This window comes from Myotis yumanensis, unplaced genomic scaffold, assembly GCF_028538775.1.
Source record: "Myotis yumanensis isolate MYYU_CA2020_CCGP unplaced genomic scaffold, mMyoYum1.0.hap1 SCAF_3, whole genome shotgun sequence".
NCBI classification, from domain to species: domain Eukaryota; kingdom Metazoa; phylum Chordata; class Mammalia; order Chiroptera; family Vespertilionidae; genus Myotis; species Myotis yumanensis.
The window spans coordinates 183878313-183900269 of record NW_027223754.1 but is presented as its reverse complement, the minus strand read 5'-3'; the positions used below and the strand labels follow the sequence as shown (position 1 = coordinate 183900269).

At 36.8% G+C, this 21957-nt stretch overlaps 1 non-coding gene across 1 annotated transcript; it reads right to left on the bottom strand.

The window, feature by feature from the left end:
- Positions 1-16212: 16212 nt before the first annotated feature.
- LOC139007790 (U6 spliceosomal RNA) lies at positions 16213-16317 on the bottom strand. The gene has a single exon (XR_011470950.1). It is a non-coding gene; the product is annotated as a U6 spliceosomal RNA (small nuclear RNA).
- Positions 16318-21957: the final 5640 nt, after the last annotated feature.

The following is a 21957-nucleotide window of genomic DNA, read 5'->3' as shown; positions in this document are numbered from 1 at the left end:
AGAGAGATTAATGACTCAACCAAGATCACACAGTAGTTACTAGCAGTAGGTTTTTTACTTAGGTTTCCTAATATCCAGCCCAATGCTCTCACCACATTCCTCTGTTAGGCATCACGTGTTATTAGGTTTTGTTTTGTACTGTATTCAGCATAATTTGGGGGCTTTGCATACACTCAATAAATGCTTATTTGATGTATAAATGAAAAATGGCCCTGAGGTAGCCTAAGTCAATATTCCATTTTGTTGTCATAGCTTTCATCAAACAAATCCTGTGATTATTCCTGGAATCTATTGCATACCGCAAATCAATGTGTATAGCAAATAGAAAATTTTTTACTTCTCCCAGCCAAATTGATATCGAACTTCCTGTTCAATAATTCCAGTGCAGGGTTTGAAAAATTGTGAGTTATATTTTGGGGCTACTGGCTTCAGCCCACGACTGAGAAAGGAAATAATAGTAATCGGTAAAGTTCAAGGATGTGTAATTCTGGGAGCTCAGATATAAATCATGGCTCCCGTTCTCAGGACCTCTGCAAAGCTGCCGAAGAGATGGCAGATTGCCTCTGATTCCAGGGAGGAACGAGTGGCAATGACCTGTTGATTACTTATTTTAGAAATTATTTCCTTACCGATATAAGTTAAAAGACAAAATCAGCTGCATGGTCTACATGTGAGGTTGAATTGAGTGTGAGATGTTAGGTCTTAATGTGAACAAAGATTAAAAAACACACACAGTCCTAGTTGGTTTGGCTCAGTGCATAGAGCACTGGCCTGCAGACTGAAGGGTCCCTGGTTTGATTCCGGTCAAGGGCACATGCCCAGGGTGCAGGCTTGATCCTCAGTGGGGGGCATGCAGGAGGCAGCCGATCAATGATTCTCATCATTGATGTTTCTCTCTCTCTCTCTCTCTCTCTCTCTCTCCCTCTCTCCTTTCCTCTCTGAAATCAACAAAAACATACACACACAAAGAATAAAGCAATACCTAGGAAAGTTGTTGATGTCATGAAAGAATATGAGTTCTGATATAAGAAGGCCTTAACTTGCTCTTTTAGAATAATTCACCCTGCCGAGCCTCATAAGCTCCTGTGCAACCTGAAATAAAGATATCTGACCCAGAGGGTAATTGTGAGAAGCAAACAGGATATTGGGGAAGCATTAGCTGTGGTGGTGCTGTTTGTATCAGAAATATTTGTTATGCTTTAGACACGTGTGCATGCATTGCTACACAGAACAGTTTGACTCTAATGGCATTCTAGAGGTATTGCATAAAGACCAAGGAAGTTTAACCTTCTAGATATGAAAACTTTTATAGTGGTTCTACTTACCTTCAGTGGACATTGTTGAAGAAAAAAACCAGCTGAGAATTAGAAATAATTAAGCTACTTTGGCATGATGGAGTAAAGAGAATAGTTTGAAAAAGCCATGCCCAGAGACAGGTCACCACTTGAGAAAGGATAAAGAAAAAGTTGGCTTGTCACAGTTTCTTTTTTTTTTTTCCACTTAGGGCTTACAATATTCTTGAGGAGCCCTCTGTCCATATTACAATAAATAAATGACTTATGCTAAAAACCAGAAAAATCTCAACTCAAATGAAAAAGGCAATTAGTAGATGCCAACACTGAGATGATAGAAATGTTATGGCAGAAATGTTACAATTATTTATCTGACAAACATTTTACAGCATCTATATAATAAAAGCCCAGCGGCCATTATGGTGGAACGACCAGAACGACCAGTCGCTGTGATGCACACTGACCACCAGGGGGCAGATGCTCTATGCAGGAGCTGCCTCCTGGTGGTCAGTATGCTCCCACAGCTACAGTGGGAGTGCCACTCAGTCAGAAGCTGGGCTCACGGCTGGCGAGTGCAGTGGCAGTGGTGGGAGCCTCTCCCACCACCACGGCAGCACTAAGAGTGGCGAGACAAGCAGTAAGGAGCAAGCAGGCGGGTGGTTAGGAGCGAGGGCTCCCGGATTGCGAGAGGGTGCAGACCGGGCTGAGGGCGCCCCCCCACCCCCATGCATGAATTTCATGCATCAGGCCTCCAGTCCATTATAAAAATGCTTCACCAAGTAATTATGACCATGCTTTAAACTAATAAAAAAAATAAAGTCTCAGTATGAAATAGAACATTTCAGGAATGAAATAGAAGATATACAGAAGAGCCAAATGAAAATTTTTGAACTGAATAATATGAAAACTGAAATTAAAAACTCAGTGGGTACTAGCTGGTTTGGCTCAGTGGATAGAGCGTCAGCCTCCGGGCTGAAGGGTCCCAGGTTCGATTCCAGTCAAGGGCACATGCCTGGGTTGCGGGCTCGATCCCCAGTGGGGGTTATACAGGGGGCAGCCAATCAATGATTCTCTCTCATTATTGATGTTTCGATCTCTCTCTCCCTCTCCCTTCCTCTCTGAAATTAATAAAAATATATTAAAAATAATAATAAATAATAAAATAAAATCTCAGTGGATGGGCTCAGTAACAGAAAGGAGAGTCTAGGAGAGAATATGTGAAGTTCAATATTGAACAATAGGAATTAGTCTGAACAACAGAGAGAAAATAGACTGAAAAAAGGATTAACAGAGTCTTGGGGACCTGTGAAACTGCAGTAAAATATTTGACATTTATGTTATTGGGGTTCTGGAAAGAGAGGGGAAAGAAGGCAGAGATAAAAAGTACTTCAAGAAATAACAGTTGAAAACTTCCCAAATTTAGCAAAAGACAGAGACCGACAGAATCAGGAAGCTGTATGACGTCCAAATAGGATAAAGCTCAAAGAAGTCCATACCAAGACACAGAATCAAACTTGTGAACATTAAAGACAAAGAAAAAAATGGCAAAATAAAACTTTATAAGGGAAAAATGATATCAATGAGGGTGACTTTCTTACCAGAAATGATGAAAACCAAGAAGGTGGCACAGTGTTTTCCCCAGAATTCTATATCCTGCAAATATATAATGCAGGGTTTTAGACATATTTAAGAATCATTTTATCAGATGGATGTTAGTACGTTTAATCATACATTTTAAAGAATTATTTCCAAGATGAAGTTTTAATTGTCAAACTAATGTTGCAGTTCTCAACTTTTTTTTGGTCTCAAGACTTGCTTACAATCTTAAAAATTATTGAGAACAACGGTTTATATGTTTATGTCAACCATATCTACTAATATTTCCTGTATTAGAAATTAGAGCTGAGATATTTTAAAAAATATTTATTTTATTTAAAAATAACCTTAGTGTTTATTGCCATTTCATGTTAACAAAAATATCATACATTTATAAAATATATTTTGAAAACAAAAATTACTCATAAGAAGACTGGCATTGTTAAACATTTTGCAAATCATTATGATGTCTGGCTTAATAGGACACAGCTGGAGTCTCATATATGCTTTTGCATTCACTCTGTTATGGTATGTTGTTTTTATTGAAGTGTATGTAGAAAATATGGTTTCACACAAATATATCATTGGAAAGTACTGAGAATTTTAATATATTTTTCAGAAAAGTGTCAGTAGCCTCCTTGACACTTCACTAAAACTCCACAAGTAGTAGTTTTTAAAATATTAGCCTCGGTGTGGAACCTTAAACCATATCAATGGAATTTTGGTATTCTGTTGTATTCATATCTGTTTTGCACTTCACATAGATATTTTGCCAGGCCATCCTTTTGGAAAATCATGTATTGGTCATTTGAAATATATTGGCTCACTGACTTACATAGATTTCAAATATGAACACATTTTATCAAATAACTTAAAAGACACATTTGGTATTATCACTATTCCCATCAGAAAAATCTTTAAGTATTAAAATGCTGTCTAGCTCAAACTAGCAAATACAATTCCTGTTTTTGCTTTTCAGTGTTTTTTCTTGAAGTGATAAGGTTACTTTGTTCACTTTCAAGAACATGTCTGCTAAGTACTAAAAATCAGATTAACCATAGGTTGTCAATTATTTTTTTTCAAGTAAAAATGGTTCTTCATGGAAAAGAAGCTGATTCCACTCAGAGCTGGAACAATTGCACACGTGCCTTTCTGAGACAATCATCACTCTCTGGTATGCCCAGAAACATTCTTTGTACCTTCTATTTTGTTATAAGGAATTTTTAATAAAAAAGATATCTTTCAGGGTCAAGGTATAATAAAATTAAGTATTTTCACCACTTCAGCAAGGACATACTTAAGTAAATCTGAAAATGTTTTTTTGAAAATGTATGACAGTGGCGAATGCAATGACTGCTGCTACAGTTAGGTATCATCACTTTGATTTCTTCTAAAATGCAGACAATTTTACCCATTATTGTTTGGCAGCCCCAATACAAATGTCTGCATGGTGAAAAGGGCAAATAGCATCTTAGTATTATAAGGAAAATATTTTTGATCTCATGAACCTCCTCAAAGCGTTCTTAGAATGCTCAGATGTCCATAGACAACACCCTGAGAACCACTGGTCTAATAATGTTTCTTTAGCTGGTTTTGTTAGCTTTCCATTGTAAGCAAGGATATAATTAACATATATCCACTTCTCGCTCAAGCTCTCCACCAGCTCACTTTAGTCAACAGTGCTATCTATCTTTGTATTTACTTTTGTACAGTTAAACATGCTTAAACATCTATTAATTGATCTGCCAGCATTAAATGTTATCCTTTGACTCCAGAGATTACAGATGAGGTCATCAGGAAACCTACTTTGCCTCTTTCCTGACAAATTTTCACTAGTCCATTTCAGAGCACGGTTACATTTTTGTTCTGTCACTCCAAACCCTACATCTGTTTTAACCTTCGTGCTTATTGCCAGTTTCTTTGCCATGGTTTTCTATTTGTCTCTTGACTGCTGAAGTACTTCTCAAGTACTTACTCATGAAAACAATAGTTCCTGAGTTTTTGTATGCAACTTTTGGGAGATCATTTGGCTATATATTAAAACGTTTGTGTAAACTTTCTTTTCTTGAATATCTTGTATTCAAGATATTTGTTATTCTACAGCCTTAAATATTATGATGGAGAAACACAAGGCCCGCCTGCTTTCCCCTTTACAAGTGACTTAGTATATTTTGTCTGGCTTTCTTAAGAATTCTTTCTTCATTTCTGAAGTCTTTGAGAGGATATCTCAGGTTGATTCTGCTTGGTACTCAAGGTGTTCTTTCATTACATAAATTCACATATTTGTTTACTTAATAAATTTTTTATTATAAATTCAAATTTTTTCTAATCCATTATTTTGCATGTCTTTTTGGGTCTCAGTAAAATTTTAGAAGACCTGATAATTATTCTGCTTTGGGGCTGGATACAGGATTTGTTTCCATCATGATTTTCTACCTCCAGAATTTGGCATTCTTCTTTGTCTCTGTAATCCCAATCCATAGTATAACCCCCACTTTCAAATCCTGCTCTTCCACAGCCTTATTGCAATTAGCTTAACCTCAGTCTAATTTCTTCTCTGGTGGTTCCTCACCCTAAGCCCTTTAACCTTTTTCCCGGTGCTTTTGGAAACTGCCATTTTCCTGGCAATCAATTTTCTCTTCCATCTCAGCCTTTTTTTTTTTTTTTTTTTTCCCTTTAAATAGCCTACCATTTTCATTAAACTGGTACTTGGACTTCACCTGATTATACTACCTTTTGGGGACTGCTTGCTACTCTCCGTGACCATTCTCTAATCTATAAAACCCGTAACATTTGATGACAACTAACTGCCATTTACCAGCCTCATCTTAATCACTGATTCATGTGCTGCCTCCGTGATTTCTCAGCATCTTGAACAGCTAAATCATTGTGATCCTCTATGTGATTCTGGGTAGCTTTTAGTGTGTCTGCAAATAATTTATTTAAGGCCAATGCCTGTCATTCCTGTGACCTTCTGTCTTTTAGTGGTTGTTCCTTCCTCTTCATATTAGTAACCCACATATTTGGCTACACGTCAAACTCATTATCATCCAAAAGTAATTTGAACAAGTTTTAACATCTGAAATTCTGGCCTCTTATGTTTCTGTCTTTGCCATTACTCTACTTCTGCTGAGCTTCTCTCCATTTCATGTCCACCTCTAGACTTTGATTTCTCATTCATTTTCAAGAATGTCAGTTCCAATTATATTCATGTGTTTCACTACCCAGCTTAAGCTCCTTGAATTTCCATCTCAAATCCATTCTCACTTGCACTTTTGCTATTTTGGTCACATCTCTTGCCCTTTCAATCATCAGTCTAGGAAAAACCAAACCACCTCCTTTCTCCTTCCAAGGTGCTGATGGTTGGTAGCAAACATCACCTAGGCAGGACATTTAGTTCTATCTCAAATTGCCTACGGCTGCTCTGCAATCCTTTTCCTCTTTCCCAATCCAATGCCTTGCCATTCCTGCTCCTTTTTCAATGCATACATTATACATTCTAACCTCTTCTGCTTTATTTATTTACTTTTTAATATATTTTTATTGATTTCAGAGAGGAAGGGAGAGGGAGAGAGATAGAAACATCAATGATGAGAGAGACTCATCAATTGGCTGCCCCTTGCATACCCCACACTGGGGATCAAGCCTGCAACCCAGGCATGTCCCCTAACAGGGAATGGAACCGTGACCTCCTGGTTCAGAGGTCAACACTCAACCACTGAGCTCATCAGCTGGGCTCTTCTGCTTTATTCAAGCACCTAAGCATAACTCACTTATTCACAGCTGATATCTTCCTAATTTCCTAGAAATAACTACTGCAGTGGGCTCTGTGTTTACTTACATCTCTGCCTTCTTTTATCTTTTTCCAAAATGAGTTACTTCTACTTCCTCTGATTTCTATTCCTTCAAATATTGCCTCAGTAATTTTAATTAATAATAATATTGTTAACTGCTAATTATCTAATCTTACCTTTGACTCATTTCTTTTTTTTCTTGATTCTCCTCAACCTATAAACATTTGAAATACCATTTTGTTTGAAAAGAATACTTCTTTCCATAATCTTTCTTTCCTTTCATAACACTTGCTCTTTTTTATTCTTCTTGAAATTGTGATCTACATTTCCTGCTGCCACCATGAGAGAAACAGAATTCTGATGTGTGCAGATTGGATGAATTGTTGATGGTAGCTGCTTTGGAGTTCCGTTGTGCTTTATTAAGTCTCCAGCTATCTGGCTTTCATTCTTATGATGTTATTGCAACCGGACTCTTCATAGTTTTCATTAATCTCCTAATTTTCAAACATGATGATAAGATAATCTTGTTTTGCTATTGTAAGCTTGTGTTTCCTACCCTTACAAGTTCATGTCTGAATATAGAGTATAATCACACATGGCAAAGATAGAAAAAGACGGTGTGCCTAGTCAAGGAGAGTTAGTAAATATTATACTTGACTTCTCTGTGATGGTCACTTTAAAATACCTTCTTTCTTGAAACAGAAGAGTATGGGCCTAAGGATAGATATTAGTCAGGATGCCCCAGAAAAACAAAACCAATATGAAATTATAATTTATATTATAAAATGTAATATAATATAAATTACATATAAAATTCTACAGTACACACACACATGCATGGCTTATTATGAGGAATTGGCTCACATGATAATAGAGGTTGAAAAGTTTCATGATCTGCCTTCTGTAGGCAGGACACTCAAGAAAGCCTAGGGTGTAAGTTCAGTTCAAGTGCAGAAAACTCATATCCCTTCTCAAAAATAGTTGGAGTGAACAAATTCTTTTCTCCTCCTTTTATTCTATTCAGGCTTCAGACAGATTAGATGAAGTCCACCCACTCTGGGGAGGGCAGTGGGATTTCCTCAGTCTATGAAGTAAAATGTTAATCTCCTCCAGAAACACCCTCAGAGACTCACCCAGAATGTTTAACCCAATTATCTAGTCATCCCATGTCCTCGTCAACTTGATATTTTAAATGAACCATCACAGGGTAAAAGAGACCTGGGCTCAAGTTCCCAGCTTTGTCACTCACTATTCTTGACCTCAGCAAGCTACTCTTAGCTTCAGTTTTACAGCTTTCTCATCTGCAAAATGTCCCTGACATCCTTTCCCAGGGTGACTGTAAATATGAAATCACCGTGTAAAAATGCCTTGTTCACAGAGTGGGCACTGAGCAGAAGTTGTTTCCTTTTTTATCTTCTGCTCTTACCTCTCCCTTCAAAAAAGATTTGCTTCCCATGATAAGTCTTATCATATTTTATCCACCCTACTTTTTAAGTAAACAATGAGTGACCAGTGAAGGGGATTCTACCATTTCCCTTGAGATAATGTTTCACAGATTAAAACATCTCATTGCCTTGGAATGTTTCCTGATCTTTGGCAGAAAGTAAATAGCCTCACTAGTCCCATATATAGGAAATTATGATGAGCCTGGTTTGTGACTTGATACTTCTCCATCAACCAAGGGAAAGGAAAAGTTAGGTTTCATTTTAAAATCACCTTCTTGAATCAGAATAGTTGAATTTTTTTAGTAGTTCTTTTCTTTATTTCCATCATGAGAATTAGCTTATGTTTTCCTAAGTGAATTTTAAATGCACATGCAAATTTGTGATCATTTTAAGTAATTTAAAAATGTCTCTTTCTCCTGATCTTTGTAGCACCATCTAAAGAGTAGCTTACCTATTATTTACCCCTGGTTCATGATCTTCTATAAAACTCAACATTAGGAGCTTTATTCTGACTAAGAACTAACAGAAACCATTTCATTATATTATGATGTAAAGTAGTAAGATTTTGGTATAAAATGTTACATTTTTTACTATCATTTCTTGATCAGTATTCACTATTTTTCCTCATTAATCTAACTTACACTTTAAACAATTCGGACTTTATGGAGGTGTTCTTTTACTTTAAATAAGAGAACCTTAATGACAGCATTCTGCTCTGTCAGTTTCAATGTAGTTTCACCATATTTTCCTATCTTTAGGTCCTAAGATAAAATCTGCCATGAACTTAGGAGTAATCAAGCACAGTGAAATGAGGTAATTATTTTTGTGACTTTGATCAATGGAAATAAACACCCTGGGTAATTCAAGCCCCATTTCCCACTTTTTCTTTAATAACATTTACTAAAAAGTCACAGTGGATTTTTAGGTAATTGTCTCAGTCTTTCTCCATGTGCCTGAGTAAACACAGCTAATGGGGTCTGTTTTACATAATGAAATGTTATGGAAAATTCAAAACATAAGCCTGGCCGGGACTTTCAAAGGTCATCTGGAGCATCTCACTTCCTCTAGGCAGACTTCTTATAAATCTTTCTCTGGAAGAGAGTATCTAGGTTAAGATTTACAAATGACACATGGCTGAGTGATCTAGTAAATATGATAGTATCCAAGGAATGAAATGCTTTATCTGCATTAGAAAGATGTAATTAATAGGAATACATAAATTTTGCATTGTACATCAAATATCAATTGCACGTGTAGAAGCAATGGACCAGGAGTGAAGAGAAATAATAGGGTAGAGTGAAGAGAGATGGTGGCTGGGATCAAATTCTTGTACTTGGCCATGTTCAGAGTATTCACTGTTGTACTGGGTCTTACACAACCTGAGGTAGCTGCTTGTGTTCCCAATCTAGGGGTGGGGGAAGAGATAAATAATCATCTACTGCTTTAGAGACAGACAGTCCACCAGGTACCTTATACTTAGCTTACAAGTTCAAATGACACCATTTAATGGAGTATGAACTGGAGGGCAGGACTTTTCTTTCATTTCTCTCTCCATATAAAAAAAGTCTCTCTACAGAGAAGCAGAAGGGTTCAGAGATAAAATAACTTAGGACTGGAAGCATGTGCAGACAGATGAGTGAGAGAATCCCCAAGAAATCCAGAGAGTGCCTTGACCATCCCTCTGTAAATTGAGTGTAATTTGAGATTGTTTATTCTATTATTCTTATTGCTATTTTAGCTGTGAGTAAAGGATTATCCTCCCCTCCACCCCCACCTAACATTTGGAAAGAAGTTGTGAAACTATCTAAATCCACTCTTGATTACTATTCCTTTGAATTATGTGTTCCATCCAACCCACTTCAACTCTCGTGGGACCACACTACTGTTGATTTTACTCCCAATCTTGTCCTAAATTAATGAATAAAAGAGTTGCTAGTTGCAACTATTTCTATGCTGCTATCTGCATGAGAACATCTGTAGAACAGGAATAATCATAGGGTATTAAGCTTCACTTCTCTTAATGGACCTACCATCCACTTTTCTCTCTAACACCATTAGGGGACATTATATGGTTACATCAGACTTGGTTGAATGACTGAATTCAACAAGACAATGTTTTAGATCTTTTTCTTTTTTTACAGCTCCACAGATTTGCTTTGACCCATTGTCCCTTGAGTCCTAGCCACTTGCTCAGTAGAGAGCTCCAGCTGTCTTCATATTTGCCTTATCTACTAATGTTGCCACCTGTCATAGCTTCTCCGGGTGGCGTGTGAACTTTGTCACAGCTTCTATCATTCCCACAAAGGTGGGAACCATAGGGGTTTTGACACCCGAGTCTAACCTAACTGGATCCACAGAGACTCTGCCATTTCATACCCACTGCCTCTTCACAGCATATCAATGCTGGGAGTGGGATCTTGCTTCCCAGAGTGGCCAGGTATACAAGAGGAAAACACAGAGGAGTTAATGCTCCATGGAATGAATGAAACATGCACCAACACGGGCCAGGAAATTTGAAAGAATTATATTGAAATTTTATACTTTCTTCAAATCTGTGACCCTCTTTCCACCCCTCATGCTCAGCATATGATTTTTACCTTCTACATCATGGATAAAAATTGTTAAATTATTTTTAAATTTTCAGATATCTGAGTACTCATTATTGGCACTTGCTTTTTAGTGTGTGCAATAAATAGGAGCTATATCAAAAGAGAAGCCCCTCAGTTTTCTATTAAAAATTCTACAAACCTGGTTACATCTACTTGTATCCTGCCTTATGTCCCCTTACATCCTTCTAGATGTATTCTTGGGAGGCTCTTGCAGTTTAGATTGTAAAGCAACTCCTAGATGATAATGTAATGAGAAAATCTTTCATTTTTCCTCAATTTAGTGAATCCTTATAATGCTATATGTCTAGTGTTCCCTCTATAACAACCAATTCAGAACTAGGCATTGTGAAATTGTAACTCAGACTGCAGCAAGACCTCCACAATAATTTTCTGTGTATTTCAGGAACCATATGGTTTGGGTCTATTTGAACATATTTTCCTCCAGCTTGAAAATCATGGAAATTTACTCCTGGATTCAACCTAGCATGAATATTTTAATCTGAGTTAGAGCTGAGTACTTGAGTGCATATATGAAATCTTGGATGATAAGTCCTCAGGGGTAACCTGTGTAAAACTAGGCACGCTCAATGTCCAGTCTTCAAATGGAGACACATTAAAAAGAAGATTAAAATAATTTCAGAATCTTTGAAGAATATAAGTCTTCAAGGTAGATATTTTAAGGGAGCTGGTAACGTACTACACAAAGTAACTCATTTTTTTAGACACCACCATATCACCGTCTTTAATTTTCACTCAAATGAACCAGTAAAAAAATCCCCTCATTTTCTCTGGCCTACATTTATTTCTGCATTTTCCACAAGTATGGACACATTATAGAACTCAAGCATCCAACGTTCAGAAGACTCATCATCCTCCCAACAGCAAATCCTGACCTTGCAAAACATAATTCCTCTCTCATTCTTAGTGCAACTATGTTAATAGGCAACTCTCCTGAATTTTGACCGATAAAGTCATCTACCTTGTTGCAGAAGCCACCAAGAGACTGATACCAGGTGCAGAGACATAATAGCATTCAGAAAGAATAGAGAGCCTCCATGTGAATTTCCTAACTGGTGGTGGTATAGCTTGGGAGGTGAACCAGACATTGAGATAGACTTTGGGGTACAAGATTGTATCATATATTAATACCTATAAAGGGAAAAGAGAAAAAGTAGGATTGGGCGGAGAAGTTGGAACTCTGATGCAGGCCCAACAAAACCTCTACCAACCTAGGGAGGAACCCTGGAATGAGTTGCCTGTTGGGGTATGCCCTAAAATGACCAAGTCTCACTCAACCTCACTCAGTCACCAAAGGTGGGAAATCCTAGGAAGAACATGACCTAGGCAAGGCAGCCCTTCGACCAAGGCTGTCTCCAAAGGAGTTGTAACTGGAGACTGCTGCCCATACTCTCTCCAACAGAGCAACTTAAGGATTTCCTTGAAAGAATCTGGCAGTACATCTGGTCTACCACAGTCCACACTTTGTGCAATATAAATCTTCTCCATATAAATTCAGGGAGCAGCTCTTCCAGAATTCCAGTGGATAACTCTTTCAAGAATAAATATAAAGGAAGGAGGTAGTGGAGGTAGTGAGACAAACCACGGTCTTTGCTGCTACATTTGAATTCAGGCCTGCTTTCTATATTTATTGACTCACTCATTCATTACTAATTCTACATTTTTCTCACCATCAGCTTGTCCTTGCTAGCTTACTTGGTGGCATGACCCAGACCATGCTAATCTCTGGGGCCTGAGCTTCATGTCACTATGCCTTTCTCAGGCCAGGTTCACGGTATTTGTCCATTTATATTCACAAAGAATATAAATGGACAAAGAAGTATAAAGAAGTACCACATGGATCATCTAGATTACACACATCCTCCTCCCTGCCTTCACTGTATCGCAGCACTCTTTCTCTCCCTAATGAACAGGATCAATTACCCCTGCCAATCAGGACACCTCCATGTCCTGATTTTATTGACTTTTCCCTTCAATGTACCTGAACACTTGGCCAGAAAATTCATCATTGCCATTAAGCATATATATATATATATATATATATATATATATATATATATATATATAAAATACATATATATGAACATCTATATTATAATATATATTATAACCAGATTTGCAGCCTCTTCCACTGGTAGCTTTCCAATTCACCACCAATGACAATTCTAACAATTGGATGCCTACTTTGGGCAAGGGGCTATGTTCTTCTGCCATCAGACGCCTCAATGTCAGCTCCCAAATCCCATCTTATTGCTCGCTTGCTGGACCACTACCAATACCAATGTTCACAGGTAGGGGGTCTCTGGAAGCAGACACTGAGATGGAGGTCAAAGGCAAGTTGTTTATTAGGAATCAATACTTGTGAAGGGAAGGGGGAAGAAGCCATATTTGCCAGAGGAAGAAGTTACATTGCAAGATAAAGCTGACATAATCTTAACAACTCTGCAGGGAGCTCTTGAGTGAGTATAGCCCATCATAATATACCATCTTTGGGTCAAAATAGCTTTCTTTCTTTCTTTTAAAAAATCCCTGTTGTTGAAAGTATTAAATACGTCCCCTTTTCCCCACATTGACCTCTTGTAGCCCAACCCTGCCCTCTGCCCCCTGCCCCAGGCCTTAAATAGCTTTCCTTTATACCATTACCTCGCTTAGTCTCCAGCCTGTCCCCCTATTCACATGACTTTAGACTAGGAGGCCCTTCCCCTATGGCCAACCAGAAAGGATCTGAAAGCTGTAGATGGAGTCTCACCACACTCCCTTCAGCTGGTCAGTACGTTTTTGAAGGGGGTCTGGTGGTGCATATCCGCTTCTACGGCAGCTATGCCTAGCAGAGAAAGGTTTCTGTTGACAAGGAAGAAAAGGGAATATTAGGTGAAGATGGTGAAGATAGTGAATTGGGATTTTTCCCCCCACAAATTCAAAGTTCAAGACCATAAAATCAAGAGTCTGAGAGAAGTAATAGAGTGGAATTTGAGTGAGGGGAAAGGAAGTCCAGAACCAATGAGCATTAAAACACTGGAGAAGAAAAACAAGAGAGGTTTACAGTTTGGAGGTTGATGAGGAAAATAAATAGGGGAGCATTGCCTGCCATGCCTCTAAGCCATCGGTTCTCATTGGTTTTGTTTCAGTCTTAAAGGAAAGTGTGGTAGTTGTTTGTGGAGTTGCGCCTTCTATTTCCCCCCTGATTGGGGAAAAGTAAGTGGTAGCAATGAGTAGCTGCAAATGAGCCAATGATTCCTGGTCCTGCATGATATTTTAAACTCAGGTCTGGGTGCTAATGTTTCTGTGTCCATATTTTAATCCTCTTAGCTGACTTAGAAAGGCTTAAGTCTGAGACTTAACAGAGCCTGTCAGAGTAGATGGGATAATGTAGAAAAGGTTTGCCATTCTCAAATACAAGATATGCCAGTTCTCTAGACTCTTAATTTTGACACAGGGCTTAACAGCTCTTACTTAGGTCAGCAACTAATTCATCAGAATTAAGATGAATGAACAGGTGCACTTTTCTGTGTAATAGAAATGTTGGTAATAAAACTGTTTGCATGCACTCACCAGAAACTAAGACCACTTGACTATTTGACTGTTTGCCACGAAGCTTCTGGCCTGAAAAAGGGTTTTCCTTCATTCTTTAAAATCTTAGGATATCAATTATTATATATACACCTATGTATATACTTCTAAAAGTAAAAGAGTATACTGTTCTATAAATTTCCATTTTTAAATTAATAATATATAATTTATGTCTTCCTATGTCAATAAATTATATCTAAATTACCACTTTTAATGTTTTTGTCATAATTCATTTAACAAATCCTCTGCATTTGTGCAGTTATTTTAGTTTTTAATTCTGTATTTTTTAAAAAAAGTTTTTTGGTGAATCTCCTAGTCCCTGTATGCTTAGGGACCTACACAGTAATTTATTTCCATTAAATTCCTAGAAGTTGAGTAATTGAATCAAAGCATCTAAATACATTTTAAGTTTTAAGTTAGAGATTTACTCTCCAAGAAAGCAATGTGAATTTATCACTAAGAAAAGAACATGTAAGAATATCTCACCAATATTGCATTTAATCATTTTTTCATCTTTGTCAACCTCACAGTGGAAAATTATATCACATTTTAAAGTGTATTCTTTTATTATGAACAAATTTGGCTATTTTGCCATGAGTTTATTGGAGTTTTTTTTTTCACTTATTTGTGAAGTTGTTCATTTATTCATGAAGTTGCCTCCTCATGTGCTTAGCCCATTTCTCTCTATATATGCTTGTCCTTTTTTAATTTTTATTATTATTTTTTAAAATATATTTTATTGATTTTTTACAGAGAGGAAGGGAGAGAGATAGTTAGAAACATCGATGAGAGAGAAACATCGATCAGCTGCCTCCTGCACACCTCCTACTGGGGATGTGCCCGCAACCCAGGTACATGCCCTTGACCGGAATCGAACCTGGGACCTTTCAGTCCGCAGGCCGATACTCTATCCACTGAGCCAAACTGGTTTCGGCAACTTCTCCTTTTTTTAAAAAAAAAAAATTTATTTATCAAGGACATTTGCTCTTATATCTTTTTTCAATATTTTTTTATGTAAAAGCTTATATTTTAGGTCAACCTTTTAGAAATTGAATGTTTCGAATTTAAACCAAGTTTTCTTTCTTGTTCTTAGCTATATCCTCATGCTTAAAAAGACTTGGCCATATTTTAACGTAAGTACTCAGTTATATTTTCTTCTAGTACTTTTATAGCCATTTCTTCATAGTAAAAATTTTAATACATCTGAAGTTTATATTAGTGCCAGATTTCAAGAAAATGTTGGTTGCATTTGTTTTTCAATTATGGGGGCACTTGACACAGTAGCATTTTATGAAGAATTTATTCTTTCTCATTGATATGTACTTGGTATGATGCTCGTCTTTGAATACTCATATTAATCTGTATATATATATATATATATTCCACCCTTACAATCATACTTCTTTAATTTTTATAGTTATATGGTAATTTAATATCCTAGAGAATGTTTTTAATGCATTTTTCATATTAAGTATCTAATTAAATTTACAAAAATTTTGCAATTTTTAAAAATTATAAATCAAAGTAGCTTAAGCAAAAAATGTAAGCTCTTAGAATCCAAGACAATTTTTTCAACTTTACTTTGAGAAAAACGTTAAGACAGCTAGACCTTAATAACAAGGGAAACTGGAGATAAATGCTGGTAATGCTTTTCCTCCAACTCATGGTTCTGCCTTGCTAGACATATCTGACTTACTCTGTTTCTATTCTTATTCACATGGTGGGAAACATGGCAGTTAATAGCTCAAGACTTTTAAGGCCTCTCAATTTTTATCTCTGGGTTATGGGAATATTCTGAAAAAAGGACACATGTAGTCAGCTTGCATTAGGCATCCACTATTTTATTATTTTATTTTATTTATTTATTTATTTATTTATTTATTTATTTATTTATTTATTAATGCTTTATGAATTTGGGTGTCATTCTTGCACAGGGGTCATGCTAATCTTCTCTGTATCATTCCAATTTTAGTATATGTGCCGAAGCAAGTACAGGCATCCACTATTTTATGTTTTCCATGCAGGAAGTACCTAGGAAGACTAGTACTCTTGGCAGGAAATTTTGTAATGATTACTGGAATGCATTAGTAGGTTTTCAAATTATGCGCAAATTGTTTTGGAGTTATGGTTAAACTAGAGGCCTAGTGCACAAAAATTTGTGCACTCGGAGGGCTCCCTCAGCCCGGCCTATGCACTCTTGCAGTCTGGGACTCCTCAGAGGATGTCCACCTGGTGGCTTAGGCCCGCTCCCTGGGGTATCGGGCCCAAACTGGCAGTCAGACATCCCTCTAGCAGCCCGGCAGCCCTAGGGGGATTTCCACTTGCCAGCAGGGAGCAGACCTAAGCTGCAGTCGGACATCCTCAGCGCTGCTGAGGAGGCAGGAGAGGTTCCCACCACCACCGCTGTGCTGGCAGCCATCAGCCTGGCTTGTGGCTGAGCAGAGCTCCCCCTGTGGGAGCGCACTGACCACTAAGGGACAGCTCCTGCATTGAGCATTTGCCCCCTGGTGGTCAGTGTGTGTCATAGTGACCAGTAATTCCCAGTTGTTCTGCTGTTAGGGTCAATTTGCATATTACCCTTTTATTATATAGGATAGAGGCCTGGTGCATGGGTGGGGGCCGGCTGGTTTGCCCTGAAGGGTGTCCTGGATCAGGGTGGGATCCTGCTGGGGTGCCTGGCCAGCCTGGGTGAGGGGCTGATGGCTGTTTGCAGCTGGTCACACCCCCTTCAGTGTGGAGGTCCCCACTGGGGTGCCTGGCCAGCCTGGATGAGGGGCTGATGGCTGTTTTCAGGCTGGTCAAGTCCCCCCTAGTGGGGACCCTCACCCCATGGAGGTTTGACTAGCCTGGGTGAGAGACTGATGGCTGTTTTCAGGCTGGCCGCACCCCCTTTGGGGGGGGTCCCCACTGGGGTGCCTGGCCAGTCTAGGTGAGGGGCTGAGGCCATTTTCAGGCTAGCCAAGCCCCCCAGCGATGGAAGCTCCCAGCCTCTCCTTTTTTTCTTTCTTTTTTTTTATTCTGGGATTTATTTACCTTCTATAATTGAAACTTTGTGGCCTTGGGTGGAGCTCAGAGCCGGCCAGGGAGGGCGGGAAGCTTGGCTTCCTCCATCACTGGGCAACCAAGCCTCCTGCTTGCTTTAGCTCTGTGGCTGCTGGCCGCCATCTTGGTTGGGTTAATTTGCATATAGTCGCTTCTACTGGCTGGTGGGTGTGGCTTAAGGCATAGCAAAGGTACAATCAATTTGCATATTTGTCTTTTATTAGTGTAGATTGTGTATGATGAATATTTTAAATAAGAGAATGCAAAATGATAATGGTTTGGTTTTCTCTTGTTTTAATGATGTAATAAATATTGGTTTGCTGTTGGAAAAGTAGATCTACATGAAAGGCTTAAATGTCTGAGGTATATGCTTAGTATTCAGTATAAAGAATATTTTTGAGCCTGGCTGGCATGGCTCAATGGTTGAGTGTTGACCTATGAACCAGGAGGTCACAGTTCGAAGGGTTGTGGGCCTGATTCCCAGTGTGGGGAGTGCAGAAGGCAGCTGATTGATGATTTTCTCTCATCATTGATGTTTTTATCTCTCTCTCCCTCTCCCTTCCTCTCTGAAATAGATCAATAATAATATATTTTTAAAAAGAATATTTTTGAATTGTGTGGATTTGGTTTGAAATCCAGAAGTTTTTTATGAAGATGGGCAGCCATGACCTGATCACATCAGTAGGCCTCCAAATTCTACTTGTAGTAGAGAAAACACCCCCTATATATAACAGTGGAATAAAGGAGGAGGAAATAAGTGGTTCTTTTAGTATTTTATTAATTATTATTATTTAATATAACAAGCAAGAAAATTCAATTTTATTTAAATTATCCCAAAGAGTTAGCTTTAATCCTGACTCCCATTTTACTACCTATTCCATAAACCCTTTACCTTCAGCAAGTCCCTTTATGTAGCTCTCAGTCTATTTATTTATTCACAGTCTATTTATTCACAGTCTATTTTTATCATTTCTCTTAAATTGTTGATCTCATGTCCTAATCTGTCAGCTTCATTAGGTCACAAAAGAGAAGTTCCTAATTTTAAGCTCAAATTGTCAGTTCCTGTATGGATTTGGCTTTTGGTGTCTAAAGGAATCTTTGATAACCCAAGATTACAAAATTTTCCCATAGAAATTTTAGAGTTTTAGGTTTTACATTTAAGTCTATGATCCATTTTGAATTCATTTTCTGATGGTGCTAGATATGAATCAAAGTTCATTTACTTGCACATGGATTTTCAAATGTGCTTATTTGTTGAAAAATCTAATTGCCTTTGCATCTTTGTTAAAAACCATTTGTTTATAAAAGTATGTGTCTATTTATGGGCAGTCTGTTCTGCTCCATTGATAAATTTGTCTACTTGATGCTAATGTCATACTTAAATTACCGTATCTTCGATTATCATAGCTTCATAATAAGTTTTGAAATAAGGTAGTATGAGTGCTTCAATTTTGTTATTTTTTCAAGTTATTTTGGCTATTCCATGTTCTTTGGATTTCCATGTAAGTTTTATAATGTTTGTTAAATCCCAGCAAAAAAAAAAAGGTAAAAAATCAAAGGAAAAATTTTGTTAAGATTTTGATATGATTGTGAATTATAGATCAATTTCAGGGGAGCTGACATATTAATGTTAAACCTTTTGATTCATGAATGAGGTATCTATCTTTACTTTCACCCAGAAATATGTACATATTTTAGTTTTCAATGTCCAAGAGTTAATGTTTATGTATTTTTTTAAAAATCTGTAACAAATACCATTAAAGAAAATATGGTCATAACACCAATATCAAAACCTTAAGTCTTCCATAATTCTCTAAAAATATATCTATTTGGTTGAAACACATGCTTAGTTTTTTGGAGGTATTTCTACTGTTTTAAAAGTATTTCTGTCAATATGTTTTTGTCCTAACATATTAACCATTTTCTTATCCTTAATTTCTATAGCATTTCACACAGACCATTTCTTGAGAATTGTAACACACTAACTATATACTTCTAATTTATCTTTACATCACATATTAAAGTTAAATTCAAGAACCTGGCAGTTAAATAGTTTAACAATTTTTTTAGCTTCACAGCTAGTCATCAACCAAAGCAAGTGTAGAAGTATGATATCTGTGTCTTTGAATTGTAGGGACCCATGATTATATTCTAGGAAATTAGCTTTTATTTCCCCCCTTATTTTTTAAGAACCATAAAATTGGGCTCTAAACAATTTTCTATATACATATAATCAGTGTTTTAGAAAATATAACAACATTTCTAAATATTGTGTCAATACTTCATTTCAAGTATAATTGTCAAAAGGCACAGGAACCTGTCTTTGTAGCCTAAATTCTATAACTCTTTAGATCTATGTGCTCTTTGCATTCTATCACTGAAATACATGAAGCATAGTTCTCTATCTGCTTTGCAGTTCCAGCATTATAAAGTAAAACTTTTTCTCAGTGGTTCTCAGAGGTTGTCACTTAAAAAGCCTTTAAAAGTTAACATCTTATTTATCGAAGGGTAAAGCCTCAGGTTAAAGCGCAAAGTTATGACTAGTAGGTGGTTTTGAAGGGATTGATATAAATTGTGTAATCATCCCACAACATTTGTCCCCCCCACCCCCCACCCCCGATAAATAAGATAAATTGAAATGGATTCTAACTATGGTTGATTCATTTAAACGAGGTAAATACCATACATTTCAAGTGATTTCAACAAATATTTGTAGCATTGAGCTTCTTCAGAGGTACAGTTTCAGCAATTAAATGGAGTTGAATATTTTAATAGGCCTTATATTTCTAATATTAAACCATTATGCACGTTGGTATAGATTAAATTCTCCTCACCAGAAATGCTTTCTATTGCATAAATTTTAAGGTAAATACCATTTTAGGTTGCAGCATCTTCTGATGATTTTTAAGGCAATATTGATTTCATCTTTAATGCAGAAAATGACTGTTACTATGAATTGACTAAGCTTTTTGTTGTCAAAGTTACTGCTGTTTTAACACCACCTTGGTATGCCAGTAAATGTTTTTCACTTCATTATCAAGCCCAGGCCTTTATAATATCGCTTAATACAGGATGAAAATATTTGTCCACTTTTGGTTTGGATGGTTTTTAGCATGAATGATTGTGGGGAATCAAATGTAGTTGTAAAAGGGGTTTTCACTGATGAATAACAAGATCCCTCACAGCTATAGGTACATGTATTTTTTAATAGGTACATTTATTTGATTACCATCAGCCATTTGTAGCATGTTCTAGTTATTTCCCATTAACTGACTTAAAAATATAGTTATTAAGCCAAGACTTCTCAGACTTTCTGAACAAGACTGAATTCTACTTAAAGATGAATTAAAATTTATAAAGTATTTTAAAAATATGAAATAATGTTTTCAGCATTCATCTTATTTTGGACTTAAGGATTTACTAAGTTGGATGGTTTTTATGTTACTTTTACTAAGTTAGAAATAAATGTTTTAAATATATGGCATAAAACTTACCTCTAAAAGACCTAACTGACCTATTATTAAAGAAACTTATTTTTAATAATTAGACACTGCATTTGTTTACATGTATACTTCAGAGTCCCTCTGAAAAACTAAATTCCCACATTCTTACTTTCCTAAAAACAGTGATGGACTTGTTCTAGCCAGCCTTACTTGAGTTTCTTTCTAAATTGCTTTCAGGGCAAATGACTTGAATCACTGTGTGTTGTTCAGGTTGATAGTATATGATGATTTAACTCTCAGAACTCCGGTGCTGTGTACTTTGGCTCTACTCCAAGACACCATGAGATACACATAGGGCATACTTTGTCTTTGCTGAAATCATGAAAACACTGCAATTTCAGATTATGTCCTGTATGCTCCAAAATAATAAACTGCCCTATCTATTACCTTTACTCATAAGCCAATAAAGTGCTCCCCATGGTTCCTTTAAAACTAAATTGGGAATGTGTCCTATCCATGAATATTCATATTAATGTGTGGATATGTGTCCTGTTGTTACATTCATTTTAGAAGTGGATTTTCACAGAGAACTAGCAACGTTTCTATGTGAAATTTAGCTCTAATTTCATGTTGATAATTCTTCCTGCCTCTATTTTTTCTTTGAGCATGTAAAATTGAACACATAATTACTTATTTGTACTCAAGTTAATAAGTAGAGTTTCAAGCCAATAGCTTCGAGTATATGTAAAACAGTCCCTTTTGTTAGCATTTGAAGCCAAATTACATGAAAAGTAAAATTCCAAAACCATGTTTGGAAGCACTTTTAAAAGAATCTCACAGCTACATTTACAGCTATGGAGTTTAAACCAAAGGATTTGCTTTGCTGGAGGAGATTTGAGAGATAAGAATACATAAAGCGTCAGTGGCAAATCAGTTTAACATAAACAAAGTTTCAAAATGTTTAAATTCAGTGTAATGGATTTTTTTTTAGTCTACAGAATACCAAATAGTCTAAAAAATTATTTCATGATACTTCCCCAATGTTTCAGTAGTGAAACAACCAGAGAATAAGAAATGTTACATTTGAAATTTAAAAAATTGAATTTAATTGAATCGAATATATTAGCAATTGGAACAAAATAAATAGA